Raw genomic sequence first — 20,155 nt, 5'->3', positions numbered from 1 at the left:
ATTCGACCTCCTCCAGTTGCAGCAAACAATTTCGAGTTGAAGCAAGGGTTGCTTCAAACTCTGCAAAACTGTTGTTTCTTCAGAGGAAAGATGAACGAAGATCCAAACAACCATATAATGGACTTTGAGGAGATTATAAACACCTTTCAATACAATGGTGTTTCACAAGATGTAGTTTACTTAAGGGCATTCCCTTTCACACTTAAATATGATGCAAACCGGTGCTTCGAAGCTTGCCCCAGGGATCAATTAGAACATGGGATGAGAAGACCAGAAGATTTCTTGACAAATATTTCTCCTCAGCTAAAACATGCAAGTTTAGAAGAGAGATCCATAATTTATGCCAGAAAGATACTGAAGCTGTTTTTGAAGCTTGTGAGAGGTTTAAGGAAAGAGTCAGAAAGTGTCAACATAGCAAAATTGAACTATGGATGCAACTCCAGGACTTTTGGGATGGATTGATACCGGCCTTACGTATAACATTGAGCAATGCAGCTGGAGGCCGGTTGATGAAGAAGACTCTAGAGGAGATAGTTACAATTCTTGATGAGTTATCTAAAGATGCAAATTAGTGGCCCTCCGAGAGTGCTGAAAGAAGAAGAGCGATTATTGTCCACCAGGTTGATGCTAACATATCTGTGCAAGTACAGCTTGATGCAATATCAAAATAAACACGGAGGCTGACCTTAGCTTCGATACAGAGTGAACCTCATGTAGCATGTGATATTTATGGAAGAGGACACCCTACTCATGAGTGTCAAGCCTTGGCTCAGGAAGTGAAAGCTGTGGGAATTATAATTTCAATGCAATGGGTCAGAAGCACCCCGGTTTTTCATGGAGTTCACCTAGGGGTACTGCAAATGAATGGCAACAAAACAACCCCAGATTTTAGGGACAAGGAGCTTCAGCATACCAAAATCAGCAGAGAAAGCAAATTTAGCATCAACAGTCCAATCAGCATGGTCTAGAAGATCCAATGAAAGCCTTCATTGCAAAGACAGATGAGAGGTTAGATGCTCATAGAGCAGCCATCAAAGAACTAGGCATTGGTTTTAGAAACTTGGAGAGACAACTAGGACAAATTGCCACAATATTATTTGAGTGAATCTTAGGTACTCTGCCAGCTGATACTGAAAGAAACCCCAAAAAATAGTGAATGTTGTGATCTCCCAAATTCCAGCTTATGCCAAATTCTTGAAGGGGATCCTTACAAAGAAGAGGAAGATAGAAGAGACCTCAGTGGTCAAGCTCACAGAGCATTGCAGTGCAATCTTTCAAAATAAACTCCCACAAAAGTATGGAGATCCAGGGAGTTTTACTATACTTTGCTCTTTAGGCACTATTAATTTTGATAAGTCTTTATGTGATTCTAGTGCGTCAATTAATCTAATGCATTTGTCTATTTATAGGAAGCTGGAGAATTAAATTGGAGAGATAAGGTCAGCACCAATATCTTTGCAGCTGGAAGACCAAACAACTTTGATAACTGAGGGGATAGTTGAAGATGCCTTAGTCCGGGCAGATAAGTTTGTATTTCCTGTAGATTTCATAGTGGTGAATATGGAGGAGAACAAGGAGATCTCTCGTATCCTAGGAAGACCATTCTTAGCAAAAGGTAGAGCAATCTTAAGATATACGCGAGAGAAGGCTCATGCTTAGAGTGGGTGAGGAGACAGTGACTTTTGAGATGAATGTAGAAACGGAAGGTAAAACGTATAAGCCAGTTGCAAGTGTTGAGTGTAAAGTAAAGGGCTTAAAAGAGAAGGTTGCGGTGAGTGAGAAAGAAAACTGTGGGGTGCACCTCAAAAAGGCTGAGAAGAAGTTGTCTGCATGGATGTCTGCATTGGTTCGAAGGCGTGGAATGGATCCCGACTTTGACTCGGACCCTGACTAGATATTCACGGAAGTTTCCTTTACCTTATGCTTTTTAATTGTGTATCATGGGGACATGCCACAACTTAAAGTGTGGGGTGTGGGATAGTTGTATATTCTATGTATATGTGTTAGTTTAGTTTTTGTTGTAGTAATTAGAGATAGAAAAAAAAATCATAAAAATTGAAAACAATTCGCTTTTTCCGATGATGGATATCATTCGACAGGTTTCTTGAGGGATTAAAGTAGAAAGAAAAAGAGAAAAAGATTTTCTCTTGTAGGTAGTGTACTAATTTCCCCTTGGTTTTTCTTTGTGCAGTGTTTCTTTTCCAAGGGTTTTATTTGAACCGGGTGTAGTTGGTTTTTAAATTTTGTAAGTAGTGGGAAACCTTGTGCTGTATTTTGAATTGAAAGCAATATCTCTTGACTCTGTTATACCTTGAGAAAAGTGAGTACTTTAGTTGTGACGCTTAGGCTCAGTTTCTGACTCTTGTATAAGTGCCTTAAACTGTATGATCTTAACTTTGCTTAACTGATTTGACTAGAGTGTCTTGATAATCCAATCTTGAGTGAGTTAGGTGCCATGTGTGTGAGGTTTTGTGTTATTCTATGCATTGCATTTGGTGTCTAGAACTTTCCTCATGTGTTTGCAAAGCGAAATAGTAGTTTATTCAGTCTTGAAAGTGATTTAGGCATTTCTTTGTTGAGCCAGTTATATATTTTACCCACCTAATTGTTATGTATTTTAGTTAACCCCTTTGAGCTTGTAATCCTATTTCTTTGGCAACCACATTACAAGACTTGCCAATTTATTTGAATCGACATTCTGTTAGAACCGTTTACCTCTCGTGAGCACTTGAAATTGTTATGAACTTTGTAAAAAGATTGAAGTGGGAGTGGTTGTTTTGGCTTTTGAATGGAAATATTGAAATAAGATAGGAGGTGCACTGTTTTGAGGAAAAGTAAGAGCCACTTGAATTGAAAAATAAAAGAAAAAAATAATTGTATGATAGTGCAAAATATTCCTTAATAGTGGACTCTAGATGTAATTGTACTTAAAGTAGTAGGGAGTTAATGTATATTGATGTGAAGGTGGAGTTTTGGTTTGACATAAGTGTGGGGTTTTGAACGGTTAATTGTATATGTATTAACGTGCTTAGGGAGGTGTAGTCACTTTTATATCTAAATGTATCCTACCCATCCCGCAGCCTAGATTACAACCAGTGAAAGTCCTACTTGATCCTTGACTGAATGAGCTCAATTAGTAGAGTAGTACACTACGGACAAGCCTATGGTGCATCTTTTGTGGCATATGAATGTTATTCTTGATAGTGAGTAAATTCTTTCTATCTTGAGTTACTAATTGTTCTTAATTTCATTGTGTGCGGAACTACTCTCTTTTGTTGAGAGTGAGTAAATTCTTGAGAGTGAGTAAATTCTTTCTATCTTGAGTTCCTAATTGTTCTTAATTTTATTGTGTATGGAACTACTCTCTATTATTGTGTGAGGGAATTTAATTCATAAAGGAAAGGTAACGTCATTGACCTATGTATTAGAGTAAGTGAGCGAGTTATAAGTAATGCATGGTGCTTTTGAGTCAAATCTTGAGGCTGGGATATTACACTATTGTACTTAATCTATGTTAATTATTCTTGGTATGATGAGTTAGGAGAGTTGTATAAAAAAGTCGTGTCATTATAAAGTCTAGTTCGATTGCTCGAGGACGAGAAATGTTTTAAGTGTGGGGTGTTGGTGGCAGGCTATAATCTCGTGTCTTAGTCCCTTATTGCACTCTAATTTACTGCACTTTAATTTAGTTTGAGCTTTAATTGCTAGTGTTTTTGCACCAATTGAGTCTTTTATGCCTTGTAGGAGGATTCCGAGCAATGTAGATATTACAAAATGAATTCGAGTGATTTGGAGGTTTGAAGTCTGAGTAAAATCCTAAGGGATTAAGCCGGGATCGTGTTCGGGGGTTGAAAATCACATCTGTATATCAAAAAGTGAGGAAACTTCCGTACTCTGAGAAAACATCACTAGTGTGGAGTGTGGCGCGCCACGCCTGTACAAAAGTCCTGCTGCCTGTCAGAAACAACTCTCTGGATTTCCCCACTAATGTCCCTTGTGACGCGTCGCCCCATGCGGCGTGCCTGTGCAACATTTACAGAGCAATTGTCCTAGTTTGCATAGGAAAAGGTGTTTTTGTTGGGCCCCACCCTACTTGGTATAAATACATGGAAAAACATTATTTTCTGGACTTTTGACACATCTAAGACCTAAGGAGGATGCGGAGGTAGAGTCATAACTCAGCCTAGAGCGCACGCAACGACACTCATAGTCGAGCCTCAAATAACGCAGGGCGTTGAGATTCCAGATTAGACCGAGCCAGCATGACCAGCTTAGGTCCCAGATGAGTTCATTGCTACCTAGTGCTTCAGGGCACCTTAGTCTGCATAGTTGGCTTCAAGGAGAGTATGGCACAAGCCAATGTGCATCCTATGGCACCAGCCATTTCTCAAGCTAGTGGTGGAGTTTAGACTCCTACTACTCACACCCACGAGCAGATGGCCCATGGTTATCAGACTCCAGGAGTTCTACCAGTTGGGATTGTTCGGCCTATTGTTGCTACGCAACTCGAGGATAGGTCGGGGATGTCAGCTGATGAGCTGAATAGGTTAGACGGTTTCACCAAGTTGTTTCTCTCTTACTTTAGTAGTGCACCTTCAGATGATCCCCAAGACTTATTGGAACGTTTCCATGAGATTTTGAGTAAATTAGGACTAATGGAGTCCAATTCACTCTTTCAGATGCATAGTTCCTCCAAGAGGTGGTTGTAAGTTTAATGAGTTGCGCAGGCCTGCGAGATCACCTCCTCTCACATGGGCTCAGTTCTCGTAGTTGTTTTTGGAGAATTTTATTCCCTTTACTTAGAGAGAGGAGTTGCACAGTCAATTTGAGTGCCTTTAGAAGGGTAGCATGACCTTTACTAAGTATGAGTCTAGATTTGTTCATTTATCTCGTTATGCAGCTATCTTGATCCCTGTTGAGAGCTAGAAGGTACGAAAGTTTATAGGGGGTCTTACAATGGCATTAGACTTTAGATGGCCAGAGAGGGCCAGACCGAGATTTCTTTAACTCAGGTAGTGGAGATCGCTAGGAGGATTAAGCACATTAGCGGTTGGGTAAGAGAGAACGAATTTGATAAGATCCCTCATCATTTTGGCAGATTTAGTGGTGCCACTTCTAGAGGCAGGTGTTCCTTTGGTAGAGTCCATCCTATCAGGCCGGTAGATCCAGCACTATAGGTCACATTGGGTATATTAGGTACCCATGGTGCTTATGGACCTCGTTCTGAGCATCGAATATTTAGTGTACCTCCAACTCCCATTAGTGCACCATAGATTTAGAGCTATAACAGTGGTCATTCGGGTCGTCAAGGATAGTTTAAGATTAAAAAGCCACTCCAACCGAAGGGCTACTTTGAGTGCAGAGATGCGGGTCATATCAGGAGGTATTGTCCCAGATTGTAGAGTAGTATGCCACAATAGGGTGCTCATGTCATGATTCTAGCACTGGTGGTTTCACCACCCACTAAGCCAGCTAGAGGCGGGGGTCAAGTAGCCCGAAGTGGAGGCCAGTTAGATAGAGGTGGAGGCTAGTCAATGAGAGGTCATCCTAGGAGTACAGGTTGGTGGGGCTCAACGTCGTTGTTATACATTTCTAGGTAGGCCTGAGGCAGATTCGTCCAATGTAGTTATTACATGTATTATCTCAGTCTGTCATAGAGAAGATTCTGTGTTGTTTAATTTGGGTTCTACATATTCGTATGTGCTTCCCACTTGAGTATGCCTCTTGATTCTCTTGATGTTCATGTTTTGATGTCTATATCGGTTGGAGATTCCATAGTAGTTGATCGAGTGTACCGGTATTATGTTGTTACTATTAATAGTTTTGATATTATAGATGATCTTATGTTGCTGAATGTGGTTGTAATGACCTGGCTGGTCATTGTGAGCATTTGCATTCAGTTTGGTGGTTTTAGGTCATAAGTATCTTCAAACAGTGCATTATGACTTGCATTTATCATCAGTTTTGGTTTTGAGCGGTTCGGGATTGATTTAAAAGAATAATTCTCAACTAGGATGCTTTAAGTTAGAAGAGTTGACCAAGTTTGACTTTGGTGCATTTGACCTCAAATCAGAGTTTTGATGGTTCCATTAGGTCCGGATGGTGATTTTGGACTTGGGCTTATGCCCTGATTTGCATTTGGTAATTCCTGGAAGGTTTCGGGAGTATTTGATGAAAGTTGGTAATTTATAGGTTTGGAACGTTCATAGGTTTGACCAGGAGTTGACTTTGATGATGTCGGAGTTGGAATACGTTCATTATGCCATTTGGAACTTTTGTGCAAAAGTTGAGGTCATTCCGAGTTCATTTGATATAGTTCAACACGAGTTTCGGAAGTTGAAAGTTCAAAAGTTCCTTAAGTTTAATTAGAGGTGCGATTCATGGTTTTGATATTTTTAGGTGTAATTTGAGGCCTCGGGTAGGTCTGCGCTCTATTTTGGGACGTGTTGGAATGTTCGGACGGGGTCTAGAGGTGCTCGGGTGAGTTTCAAACAGGTTTCAGCTCATTTTGGAATATGTTGGTTAACGTTGGTCTTCGGCAGAGATCTGGTGTGACCGAACTTGCAGAACTTTGGGTGCAGGTACGTAACTACAGATGTGGCACTCGAAGCACAGAAGCGCAATTTGAAGCTGGGGGCAGAAGTCCATAAATGTAGAGATTTCAGCGCATCTGCGATAACACAGAAGCGGTCTATTTTGCGCAGAAGCGAGTGGGGGCACATATGCAGAGCTTTCCTCACACCTATAATGTCGGAGAAATGGAAGATCTTCCGCAGGTGCAAGTGGTTGATATTATATGTGTTACTCATAGAAGCGAGGTTCTTGTCGCAAAAGCGACACCGCAGGTGCGGCATTTTGTCCGCCAAGGCAGATCCTACTTATTTTGGGTTATTTTATAACATTCTGGGATCTAGAGCTCAGATTTGGGCGATTTTGGAGGGGATTTTCACAACATGGATTGGGGTAAGTATTTTTGACTCGGTTTTGATAAAATTCATGATTCTATCTTCGATTTTGGAATCTGATTGATGGTTCTAAAAGAAAAAAATGGGGGGTTTTGTCTAAACTTTCCTAAAGAATAATTGGGTTTTTATCATCGAATCAAAGTTGTATTTGTGTGAAATTAGTATGGTTGGACTCGTAATTGAATGGTAGTCGAAATTTGTGCATTTTGTCAGGTTCCAAGGTGCGGGCCCAAGTTGACCTTTTGGTTGATTTTGAGTATTTGATTAACGATTTGATCTTTATAGTTTGAGTTTGTTTCATTTGGCATTATTTGATGATTTTAAGTAGCTTTTGGCTAGTTTCGAGTCGTTGGGAGGTCGATTCGCACGAGATGGCGTTTCTAGAGTATTGTTTGGCTTGATTGATTTTGGATTTGGCTTACTTGAGAGAAGTATCTTACCTAAACATGGTTGAGGCACTAGTTGCCAAAGTTATTTGTGATAGCTACATGCTATAAGTGGCGTACACGTGTGGGGCTAGGCCCATGTACGCGCACAGGGTATATTTCATGCTTGGGGTAGTGCTTGGCTATGATATGCCTTAAAGTGATTGTTATGCTTCATGTTGTGATGTTTCTCTTATTTGTACCCAAGTTGTGAGCTATTTGAGCATGGTTGAGGTTGCATAGTGGTTAATCTTCTGATTGAACTTGATAATTTCTAATTCCGTGATGAAATTGCCAATTTGAGCTACGATAGCACACTTTGCACATGCATACACATTAGTATGTCATTTATACCAGCCAAAGAGTATGAAATCTGATATTCGTTGATCATATACATGTATTCTTGCATAGATGCTTCTATGTGATATTATTTGGACTAGATGCATATGACCACACCGAGTGAATTGTATTGTTATGCTTGTGACCATGCCGGGCGAATTGTGTTGTTATGCATGGGCCCATGCCGGGCGTATTGTGTTGTTATGCTTGTGACCACACTAGCTGGATTGTGATATAGCATGTGACCATGCATGGCAGATTGTGATATTGTGCCTGTGACCCCGTCGAGTGGATTGTGATATTGCATGTGACCACGCTGGGCTGATCCGTGATATTGAGCATATGACCACACTAGACAGATTATGATATTGAGCTTGTGAACACACCATGCAAATTATAATATTGAGCATGTGACCACACCGGGCTGATAGCAAGTGAGCTTTTCGTGCTGCGTGTGCATATGGATCCATCACCCTAGGGTCACCCTCTCATGTTTCTCTCTTGATGGCGTACACGCAGATTGTGAGAAATCAGTGGGTTTCTGGTTGATGTGAGCTATGGGAGAGATGGTTATTGCTTTGGTTCAGTTACTTAGATTCTGATGCGGGCCTGAGAGCCGTGATGTGATTTCTGTTTGGATCGGGTTGCGCACCACAACAGAATGATATTTGGTTACTGCATTTCATCTTTACTTGCAATTTCCTTGGATGTTTACCTAATTTATTTACATATCTTCCTTATATGCTGGATTGTTGACTGAGCAGAATACATTAAGAAAGTTGAAAGCACCAAGTTGGTTTTATCTATGATTTCATGATTTGATCATATTACCCATTCTGTACTTTTTGGAATTTATAAACCTTAATAGGTGATTGGTAAGTATCATTTACAATTCTTGCTTATATTACCCCGTTGAGGTTTGTTATGATATTTATTGAGTATATGGGGTCGGTTGTACTCACACTACACTTCTGCACCTTGCGTGTAGATTTTGGAGTTGATGTTGTTGTGTATGGCGGGAGCTGGGATTGAATATGTACCTTCATTCCGGATATAGCTACCACTTGTCCTTAGTAGTTTAAGATTTTAAATTATGTTTAGTATATTCCAAACAGATGTTGTATTATTTCATACCAGCTTGGTAAATCTAAGTCTTAGTGGCTCGTGACTTGTACTACTAGTCCTTGGATTATTGTGTAAAAGTTCAGTTTAATTCATTATTGATTTCTTATTAATCTTATTTGGATTTTGTTGGCTATTAGTTGGATTACCTAGTGGGTTGGGTTAGGTGTCATCACGGCTATCTAGGTTTTGGGTCGTGATAAGTTGTTATCATAGCTCTAGGTTCATAGGTTCTATGAGTCATGAAAGTTCAGTAGAGTCTTGCGGATCAATATGGAGACGTCTATACTTATCTTCGAGAGGCTACGGAACTATTAGTAACCACTCCTTTCATTCCTTATCATGCGGCATTGATTCAGCTTGAAACATATATCTTGTATCCCTTTACATCCACTCGTATATGATGTTGGGCGCTCGGTATTAGTTGTGTATCAGTGGATTGCGATTTCATGGATGAGGTGCAAGATGTATTTTCTCTGTTTTGGTGATGGGCCAATTTGGAGGACTTGAGACCACGTTCAGACCACAGCTTGGGCTTGGTTTTCAATTGTGTGGGTATGTGTTTTTTTGGACTTATATGTATGTTCGTGTGCTTAGGAGTGGAACTAATGGCTCAGTGAGTGGTTGGATAGCTATATGATTAGTACTACGTCACTGCGGGATGTGCTTAGATGGTTTGGTTGTGACAAGAAGAATTTTTCTACGGATGCTTGATTTCCTTCTTGATGTGTTGTACGGTTCTGAGCTATGAGTGTGTTGAGGGATCTTTTAAATGTATATTTGTGAAACAAAGTGTATTCTCATGTCTTATTATCGAGTTTAGACTCGTGAGGACTAAGTTATTGCATTGTGGTTGTTACTATGATAGGGCATAGTGAGATGCTACTCTAAGGCTAAGCAGGTGGGTTATCTCCTGCAGGGTAGTCAACAGATGTGTGATCTTTGTGATGTTTCTGTGGAGAGTTTTCTTTCTACCAGTGGGTTATATGTATTGCAATTTGAGTTCGGATCTCTTGCGGAAAGTTGCAAGATTGTCACAGGATGGATATGTGCTTAGTGGATGATTTGAGGCATCTTATGATTAGGGCTACATGGGTGCATGAAAGATTTAGTTGAATTACAGTGCAAGATTATGACATTTATGGAATAAGGGTGTTGTGGGTTATCAAATGTTATGTTCTACGGCTTTGATCCAGGAGGGGTCTACTATCGATAATCAGATTACATAGTTATGTGTTATATTGGTTTCGTTCTAATGCATATTTGAGGGTCAGTTGTGATTTGAAGAGGTTGGCCTTGAGGATGACTTGAGCAAGGAAATTGTTGGATACATGATGTGCTATACATTATCGGAATACTGGGAATCTTGTAATGATTAGGGTTTGTTATTCGTGATGGAGGTAATGTGCAGGGAGTAGTCAATAGGTCTTCACTCGGTTACTTAGAGATGTGGAGTACTTCTTTAGGTATTTTTGTGCTAATAGAGCACAGATCGTTCGGGTTATTTTGGCGATGCATTTGCAATTTGAGTAGGGTGGATGACTCTCGAGAAGGTTCTAATGGGATTCTCTTGCTTTCATATGATGGTATGATAGAGGCGATGCGTCGTATGGGATTGAGGTTTGCACGTACGAGGTTGCAGTTCCGTTCGAAGAGAAAGTCATCAGTTCTAGACAACATGGATGATTTCGGATATTTAGAAGAATGTTGGCACTATCTGGTACCACCTGAGAAGGGAGAGCATTTCAAAGGTGTAATGTATTTTGATTTGGCGGATGCTTGGCTGGTATTACGGTAATCACCTAGTAGCTCGACTATCGATGTTCAGATTTTGTTATGTAGCACGAAAGAATCATGAAAGTAGTTCTCATGAGATGATTGTGACTGAGGAATGTTTCAGTTTGGCAGACTGTTCTTTGGTTGTGAAGGAATGTTAATAGGATGATGGCCGATTGCATATGTCATGGATTTGTTACTGTGGACTTTTTGGAGGTTGTCTACTTATTTTGGTGGGTGGGGGTCAGAATTGATTTGGAGGCCATTGGTAGGCCTAATGATAATGTGTATTAGACGTCGGGTCGGAATTTGGTTACTCAGCACTGTTGCACCCTATTTTCCACTAGTCAAAATAAAATACAGCTCATGGTTCTCTGAAGTTGATAAAAGAGAGTCGCCACCCAATATTTTAAGGTATTTGAGGGTACCTATAGGTTTGTAAGATTATTATCCTAATGGTCTACTAACCAGTGAGATTTGGGAAAAGGTTCTAGTTATTCTAAGGGGAAGGTGTTAGGCCCTCCTCAAAATCTACCTAAGGTAACTCCTTAGGCTTAGGCTAGGTTCGAGGAAAGAAATGTATATATTCTTCTTAATCATATGTTTAAAGTCTATAAAATTGTTCTAAATATTATCTAAAATTCACTTTCTGAGAAAAGGGTTGTATATATACTTTGAAAAAAAGTTATAAGTTTTGAGGTTTTATAAACTAGGAAACCGCCTTTAGAAATGTGTATACTTATTAAATTGAAAACTAAATATGCTTTATTTTTTAGAAAATATCTTGTAAAGAATTCTTTGTTTGACAGAAAGTTGAGTATGTGTTTAAAAGGAAGGTGGTTACTTATTTGTAACTTGATAGAGTATGAGATTAATTTGAAAATATACCTTAAGTTGGAATGGGTGCACCTTACTTGAAAATCAATTGTAGTGAGAAAGTTTTGCGTTTAAGACTTGTGAGATTCATTGTTTTGTAAACCTGATTGCACTTGGCTTTTACTTTCTTCAAAACAGCTTCTCAAATTTATTATTCGCGATTTTGATTTTTAAAGAGAGTCGTCTTTTGCTTTTGCATCTGCAAGGTTTAAAATTTTGAAAATCGTCAGTGATAACAAGATAAGGCTTTTGCTGAAAAAGACTAAGCTTGAAATCAGTTAGTGATCAAATGTTAGAGGAATTAAAGTGAGTAGAATTTCTAATTTAGCTTTACCTAAGAATCATGGTTTGCCTATGTTCCTAGATAAGAACAATATTAAAATTATCAATAATAAAGTTAGTCATTCAGAGATACATATATATATATATATATATATATATATATATATATATATATACGAAATAACAAACAACAGTGAATAATGGATTTAAAATAAATAAGGGAGAGTGGCTGGACGCTTGACTATTGGGCTAATAAGCAAACCAGGCCCAGCGGGTTTTAGCTTAACAGTAGAAGACTCCAACTAAGTGGGGAGAGGGAGCAATCTAGATTTGGAACTTGGGCCTGAGTCACAAAGGGACTCAATAGGTCCATATCGAAGATTCATGAAGGGAACAGGGAAATAATTTGTGAAAATCAATATAAGATAAAATTATAACAAGTAACAATAATAATACAGGGATGAGGGGTACAATGAAGCCAGTTTTACTTATATTAATCTTATGAGCATTAATAAGAGTTAATAACCAAAGACTTAGAGTGAAACCTTATTCGTGGATAAAATCCCTCTGTGGACACCTGACACTTCAGAGTTCACAAGGTTTTCAGGGAACCCGAGAAGTGCTTGTATCAGGGAGCCTAGTTCACACTCAAATAACCCTTAATCATCCATTCTTACTCTTCCTCAAAGGTTTAGACACAAGTAAAATGTCAACTTAGAAATTTTCATACTGCCAGAAATAGGCACAAATTTCATGATAAACTTTTCAAAGATTCAGATGTATAAAAGTTCAGCACATTTGCAGACAACTATAGAAGATGTTGCACTACCATCAAAGTACCAAAACATGAACAGTTCATGAATAATTGTAACATTGACCCCAGAATCCTGTATCATAACACTAATACAAAGATAAATCATACCAAGTGGACTAATATAGTCCAATAACATTAGTGACCCCAATAATAAATCAAAACACTCAGAAGGATCATTATTAAGATGTAGAAGTTTAATTGCATATTATCAGTAGGTAAGTATCATTTCTAATCAGTTCAGGTTTCAAAGAGGTCAATTAAGTGATCTCAGTATTAGTAAGTGACACAGAAAGACATATGCATTTATTTTCATTAAATCTACCGAGGATTTAATATTTTAGGATCATTAACTGGTTACATAATACTTCGGACATGTCAACAAACATTTCAGTGATCTTCAGATCAGTCCAGAGCATAGATACACACATCTGAAACCTTACTTCACTAAATACCTATACTAACAACTTTGTTCAAACTTCCTGGAGATGATAACTACCACAGAGACATCAATGTTGACAGGAAAGTAAGATTTCACTAATGACATAATGTGTACTTATAATAAAACATGGTCTATCAAACTTTCAAATTGCCAAGTCCAAACTATTTCAGATTCTCAATTAAGTTCTTCTATAAATAGTGATGTCATCAACATGTGATGGCAAACAATTACACTTTTTTCAATTTGCAAAAGGTAAGGCAAATAGGTCAAAATGAGTTTATATGAGTAGTTCTACTAGCAAGTTACACCAACAAACCTTCATTTTAGATCTTACAGGCATAATACATGTTCAACCACATTCAGTGAGTTACTGAGTTATTGAAGTAGTCTATATTCAAATTGACAAAATGATATCTTCCTAGACAGTGTCTTGAGCATTACATGGTATTGAGAGAACCAGAAAACATAAGTGGCCAAAAGAACTAGTAGATCAATGCATAATATCACTCTAGATCAACAAACAATATTATAGTGATACCGTAGGTCAACATTTGTCTAGTATTCACATTTTTATGAGGCTATTATGATAGACTGCATTCCTTCAGCTGAACAGAACCATTATGAGACCACACATGGTTGGTTTTCAAAGTTTCTAACTTAGGCAGACTGTAACGACTCGGTCAGTCATTTATAGAGTTATAGCCCTAATCTCCTATATACTGCTTTTCCCATATCTGTTTCAGCTTATGTGACTTTCCGGAAGGTTTTGTTTTGGTTTTTTGGGTGTTTTGGGACACTTAGTCCCTAAACGGAAGTTTAAGTCTTAGGACTTTATCCGTAGTCAGAACAATGTAAAGACGAACTCGAAATAGAGTTTTGTAACTTTCGTTAGCTCCGTTGGGTGATTTTGGACTTAGGGGCGTGTCTAGATTGTATTTTGGAGGTCTGTAGCTCATTAAGCTTGAAATGGAGAAAGTCAAAATTTTGGAGATATTGACTGGTAGTGGACTTTTTGATATCGGGATCGAATTCTAATTCCGGAAGTTGGAATAGGTATGTAATATCAAATGTGACTTGTGTGAAAAATTTGGGGTCAATCGGACGTGGTTTGATATGTTTCAGCATCAGTGGTAGAAATTTTAAGTTTCTAGTTCATTAAGTTTGAATCGGAGGGTGATTCGTGTTTTAGCGTTGTTAGATGTGATTTGAGGGCTCGACTAAGTTCCTATGGTGTTATAGGACTGGTTGGTATGTTTGCTTGATGTCCCGGGAGTCTCGGGTGTGTTTCAGATGCTTAACGGATTGAATTTGGACTTATGCAAATTGATGAAGTTTCTGGTTTCTAGTGTTTTCGCACCTGCGGTAGGGTGACCGCAGGTGCGGGCTCGCACGTGCGAGAGGAGGATCACAAATGCGGGTTGGAGGAGTTTGGCCTGGGGTCGCAGGTGCGACATGAAGGCCGCAGGAGCGGAGTCGCTTCTGCGGAAGCTTGAACGCATGAGCGGAGTCGCTTCTGCGGAAACTTGAACGCATAAGCGGAGAGGCCTGGGAGGTTTGGGATCGCAGGAGCAGAAGGGTCTCCGCAGAAGCGAGATCTCAGGTGCGATCCCTGGTCCGCAGAAGTGAAAAGCCTGGCCATAAGTGCAATCCACACCTGCGATGGTTTTTCCACAGGTGCGACTAGAGGTCCGCTGGTACGAAAATGCTGGACAGAACACTTAAATGCAAGGGTTCATGATTTTTGCTCATTTTAAACATTTTGAGCTCAGGTTTGGATATTTCTTGAGGTAAGTCCCTTGTGCTTATTTTTAATCAATAATCTCGCTTCCCCATTTATTTTTCCACCTAGGTAGTGTGTATTCAAGGTGGAATTTGGGAGTTTGAGGCTAGGTATTTGGACAATTTGATTTGAGGATTTGAAGGTCGAGTTGATGTTGGATATTTGTAATTATGGTATGGTTTGACTCGTGAGTGGATGAGTGTTCATATTTTGTTACTTTTACCCGATTCCGAGACATGGTCCCTTGTCGACTTTTCAGGACGAATTTCAGAATTTTTGTTAAAGTCTTGATTTTATTAATTAGATTAATTTCTTATAGTTGTATTTATGGTATGTAATTGATTTTGGCTAGATTTTGGCCATTTGGAGTCGGATATTCATGGAAAAGGCATTGTCACCAGTTGATTGAGCTTGGTTCGAGGTAAATGGCTTGCCTAACCTTGTGTGGGGGAAATACCCTTAGGATTTGGTGTTGTTATGATATGTCTATTTGTGGAAAAACCTGATTTTTATTCAGTAATAGTCTGTTTTCATCTTATCTTAGTGTACTATCATGTGTAGTTATCCTGTTAGTCTAGATTAGCATGTCTACGTGTCCTAATTGCCTATTTGAACTCTTTGCAGCATGTTTAGTAAGTCTTGTTTCTTTATTGACTTGTACTTAGCCTAAATTGTAGGTTTTCTTGTTGTAACTGTTATATTCATTTCTCTGAGTTGCATATTTATTTTGGGACTACGGGACGGTATCCCTGGAGATTCCCCCTGTACTGCATATTTACTTTAGGACTACGAGGCGTTTACTCGGGAGATCCCCCACTACTGCATATTTACTTTGGGACTACGAGGTACTTACTCGGGAGATCCACCTGTCCTGCATATTTACTTTGAGACTACGAGGCGGTTCCTCGGGAGTTCTCCCTGCACATTTACTATTGAGACTACAATGCGGTTCCTCGGGAGTTCTCCCTGCACATTTACTATTGAGACTACAATGCGGTTCCTCGGGAGTTCTCCCTGCATATTTACTTTTGAGACTATGAGGCCTAACCTCAAGAGTTCTCCCTGTATATTTACTTTTGGGACTACGAGACGGTATCTCGGGAGCGCCCATGTTATTGTATCATTATGCGGTGTTGTTATTGCTTTGTGAATACTTGTTATTGTCTTCTCTATTTTACTTCATATCTATTATAGCATCTGTCTTAATATTATACACCAGTAAGGCACGGACCTGACCTCGTCACTACTCTACCGAGGTTAGGTTTGGCACTTACTAGGTACCGTTGTGGTGTACTCATGCTACTCTTCTGCACATATTTTGTGTACAGACGCAGGTACTTCTTATCAGCCCCGCTACTAGCTGAGAGTGCTTGCTATTGTAGGAAGATTTCAAGGTATATTTGCCGCGTCCGCAGACCTCAGAATCCCCCTCTATTATATTCTATGTCATCTACTTTCTGTATTTCTTTTATTAGACTCTGGTGTGTATAGATTTTAGTTTCCTTCTGTAACTTGTGACTTATGATGTTTCGGGTTTTAGGAATACCATGTATTACTAGAGTGTTGGTTATTATACATGCCGAGCAGCATTGTTATCAGTTATCTATTTTCAGTTAGTTGTTAAGTTTTACTTCCATTTGTTTATTTCTACATTTTTGTTAGGCTTACCTAGTCGTAGAGACTAGGTTCCGTCATGACATTATATGGAGGGAGAATTGGATCGTGCCAAGTTGGTATCAGAGCTCTAGGTTCATAGGTGTCATGAGTCACAAGCAAGTTTAGTAGAGACTCGCGGATCAGTACAGAGACATCTGTATTTCTCTTCGGGAGGCTATGGAATTGTAGGAAGAATTTCACTTCTTTGATTCCTTGTCGTGCGAAAATTGTTGACTTCGAAATTCTAAACGTCTATATTCTATTCTCTCATAGATGGTGAAGACATGTACAGGCGGATCTGATGACCAGGCACCCGCGCCCCCTGCTAGAGCCGCGAGAGGCCGGGGTCGGGGTAGAGGCCGAGGACGTCCACACGGTGTAGGCACAGTACCCACACGAGCTACTACAGAGGAGCCCCCAGTAGCTCCAGTTAGAGGGCAGACACCTGAGGTACCTGTTGCTACACCAGCCCTCAGGAGACACTAGCACAGTTTCTGAGCATTCAGCACCTTAGCTCAGGCTGGATTGATTCCACTTGCTCCTGCCACATCTCAGGCAGGGGGAGGAGCACAGACTCCCGTCACCGGCACTCCAGAGAAGCAGGCTCGGGTCGACCAGGTTCCAGAGATTTTACCGATGCAGCCGGTAGCTCCAGCTCAGCTCGAGGTTAGGGCAGCAGTTTCTGAGGTGGAGCAGCTTGGACTTGAGAGGTACAAGAAGTACCACCCTCCTACCTTTAGTGGATTGGCGTCGGAGGATGCTCAGGGTTTTCTGGAGGAGCGTCACCATATTCTCCGTATTATGGGTGTAGCGGAGTCGAGTGGGGTTTCTTTTACTACATTCCAGCTTAGAGAAGCAGCCTATCAGTGGTGGCGTGCTTATGAGTTGGATAGTACGGCTGAGGCAGCTTCACTTACATGGACTAAGTTCTCGAATATGTTTTTAAGAGAGTATGACCCTCAGAGCCTCAAGGACTCATGGCGCATGAAGTTTGAGCAGTTACACCAGGGTGCTATGACTGTGTAAGAGTATGTAGTTCATTTCAGTGATTTGGCCCGACATGCACCGGCCTTGGTTATCACAGTTCAAGAGAGGGTTCGTCGGTTTATTGAGGGACTCCACCCCGGTATCCGGATCAGTATGGCCAGGGAGTTAGAGACGGATATTTCTTATCAGCAGGTTGTAAGTATTGCCACAAGATTGGAGGGCATGCTTGCCCGGGATAGAGAGGAGAGAGAGGCCAGGAGGTCTTGAGAGACTAGTTCTTATTCTGGTGCTCGTGCCCCCGTAGCTCACCATGGTAGGGGTTATATGAGTCGCCCCGTTCATTCAGCACTTCCAGCTGCCAGTGGTATTTCGGTCCCTTCTAGGCCCCAGGATCCTTATTACGCACCGCCAGTATCTAGTATGCCTCCTGCACGGGGTGTTCCCAACAGCCATTCCGGCAGACCTGGCCCAAGCCAGTCACAGCAGTCACGATCTCTGAGAGCTTGTTTTAAGTGTGGCGACACCCGCCATATGGTGAGGGATTTCCCCATATTTAGGGGGGGTGCACCTCCACACACTTCTCAGGCATAGCGTGCTCCACCAGGGCCTTAGACTATGATTCCAGCACCAGCTACCGCCCTACCTGCTCAGCCAGCTTGAGGTGAAGGTCGGGGAGGTTGAGGTCGCCCTAGAGGGGGAGGCCAGGCTAGATATTATGCTCTTCCTACTCGTACAGAGGCAGTTGCTTCCGACTCTGTCATTACAGGTATTGTTCCGGTCTGTCATAGAGACGTGTCGGTCTTATTTGATCCAGGCTCTGTATATTCCAATGTGTCCTCTTATTTTGCCCCGTATTTTGGCATATCTCGGGATTCTTTGAGTTCACATGTTTATGTGTCTACTCCTGTGGGAAATTCTCTTGTTGTGGACCATGTGTATCGGTCGTGTCTGATTGCTCTTAGTGGTTTTGAGACCATAGCATATTTATTATTACTCATCATGGTAGACTTTGATGTTATCTTGGGCATTGACTGGTTGTCACCCCATTATGCTATTCTTGATTTTCACGCTAAGGTCATGACGCTAGTTATGCCAAGATTACCGCGATTTGAGTGGAGAGGTACCTTAGAGTCTACTCCCAGCAGAGTTATTTCATTTCTTAAAGCTCAACGAATGGTTGAGAAGGTGTATGATGCGTATCTAGCTTATGTGAGAGATGTCATTATTGATACCCCTACAGTTGAGTCAGTTCCAGTAGTGAGGGGGTTTCCAAATGTGTTTCTAGCTGATATTCCCTTGTAGAGATATTGATTTTGGCATTGATTTGTTGCCGGGCACTCAGCCCATCTTTATTCCTCCGTATCGTATGGCTCCTCCTGAGTTGAAGAAGTTGAAGGAACAGTTATAAGAATTGCTCGATAAGGGCTTCATTCGGCCCAGTGTGTCACCTTGGGGTGCTCCTATCTTATTAGTGGAGAAGAAAGATGGCTCTATGCGGATGTGTATTGATTACTGCCATTTGAACAAGGTCACAGTGAAGAGCAGGTATCCTTTGCCTCATATTAATGACCTATTTGATCAGTTACAGGGTGCCAGAGTTTTTTCCAAGGTTGACTTATGTTCAGGCTATCATCAGTTGAAGATTCGGGAGCCAGATATCCCGAAGACTGCTTTCAGGACTCAGTATGGTCACTATGAGTTCCTTGTGATGCCTTTTGGGTTGACCAATGCCCCAGCAACTTTTATACACTTGATGCACAGTGTGTTCCGGCCTTATCTTGACTCGTTTGTCATTGTGTTTATTGATGACATTATGGTGTACTCCCGGACTCGGGAGGATCATGAGCATTATCTGAGGACTGTGCTTCAGACCTTGAGAGAAAAGAAGTTATATGCAAAATTTTCAAAGTGTCAATTTTGGCTAGACTCAGTGGAATTCTTGGTTCATGTAGTATCGAGTGATGGGATCTAGGTGGATCCGAAGAAGGTGGAAGTAGTGCAGAGTTGTCCTAGACCGTCATCAGCTATGGAGATCTAGAGTTTTCTTGGTTTGGCGGGGTATTACCGTCGTTTTATAGAGAGATTCGCATCCATTGCAGCACCTATGACCAGGGTGACCCAGAAGGGTGCTCCGTTCAGGTAGACAGAGGAGTGTGAGGAGAGCTTTCAAAAGCTCAAAACAGCTTTGACTATAGCCCCAGTATTGGTGTTCCCTACAGGTTCGGGGTCTTATGCTGTATATTGTGATGCATCGCGTATTGGTCTAGGTGCAGTGTTGATGCAGGATGGTAGGGTGATTGCCTACGCATCCAGACAGCTAAATGTGCATGAAAAGAACTATCATGTCCACGACCTTAAGCTAGCAGCTATTTTTCATACCTTGAAGATATGGCGGCACTATTTGTACGGTGTTCCTTGTAAGATTTACACCGATCACCGGAGTTTGCAGCATCTATTCAAATAGAAGGATCTTAACTTGCATCAGCGGAGGTGGTTGGAATAGCTTAAGGATTATGATATCACCATTTTGTACCATCCCGTGAAGGCCAATGTGGTGGCCGATGCTTTGAGTCGCCGGGCGGAGAGTTTGGGGAGCTTAGCATATCTACCAGCAGCAGAGAGGCCCATGGCGTTGGATGTTCAGGCCTTAGCCAGCCAGTTTGTGAGATTGGATATTTCTGAGCCGAGTCGAGT

At 40.9% G+C, this 20,155-nt stretch overlaps 1 non-coding gene across 1 annotated transcript; it reads right to left on the bottom strand.

Moving 5' to 3' along the window:
* Nucleotides 1-314: 314 nt before the first annotated feature.
* Nucleotides 315-421, bottom strand: LOC142168448 (small nucleolar RNA R71). The gene has a single exon (XR_012698310.1). It is a non-coding gene; the product is annotated as a small nucleolar RNA R71 (small nucleolar RNA).
* Between the last annotated feature and the right edge of the window lie 19,734 nt (nt 422-20,155).

This window comes from Nicotiana tabacum, chromosome 13 (genome assembly GCF_000715075.1).
Source record: "Nicotiana tabacum cultivar K326 chromosome 13, ASM71507v2, whole genome shotgun sequence".
Taxonomy (NCBI): Eukaryota; Viridiplantae; Streptophyta; class Magnoliopsida; order Solanales; family Solanaceae; genus Nicotiana; species Nicotiana tabacum.
This window is presented reverse-complemented; position numbering and strand designations above follow the sequence as displayed.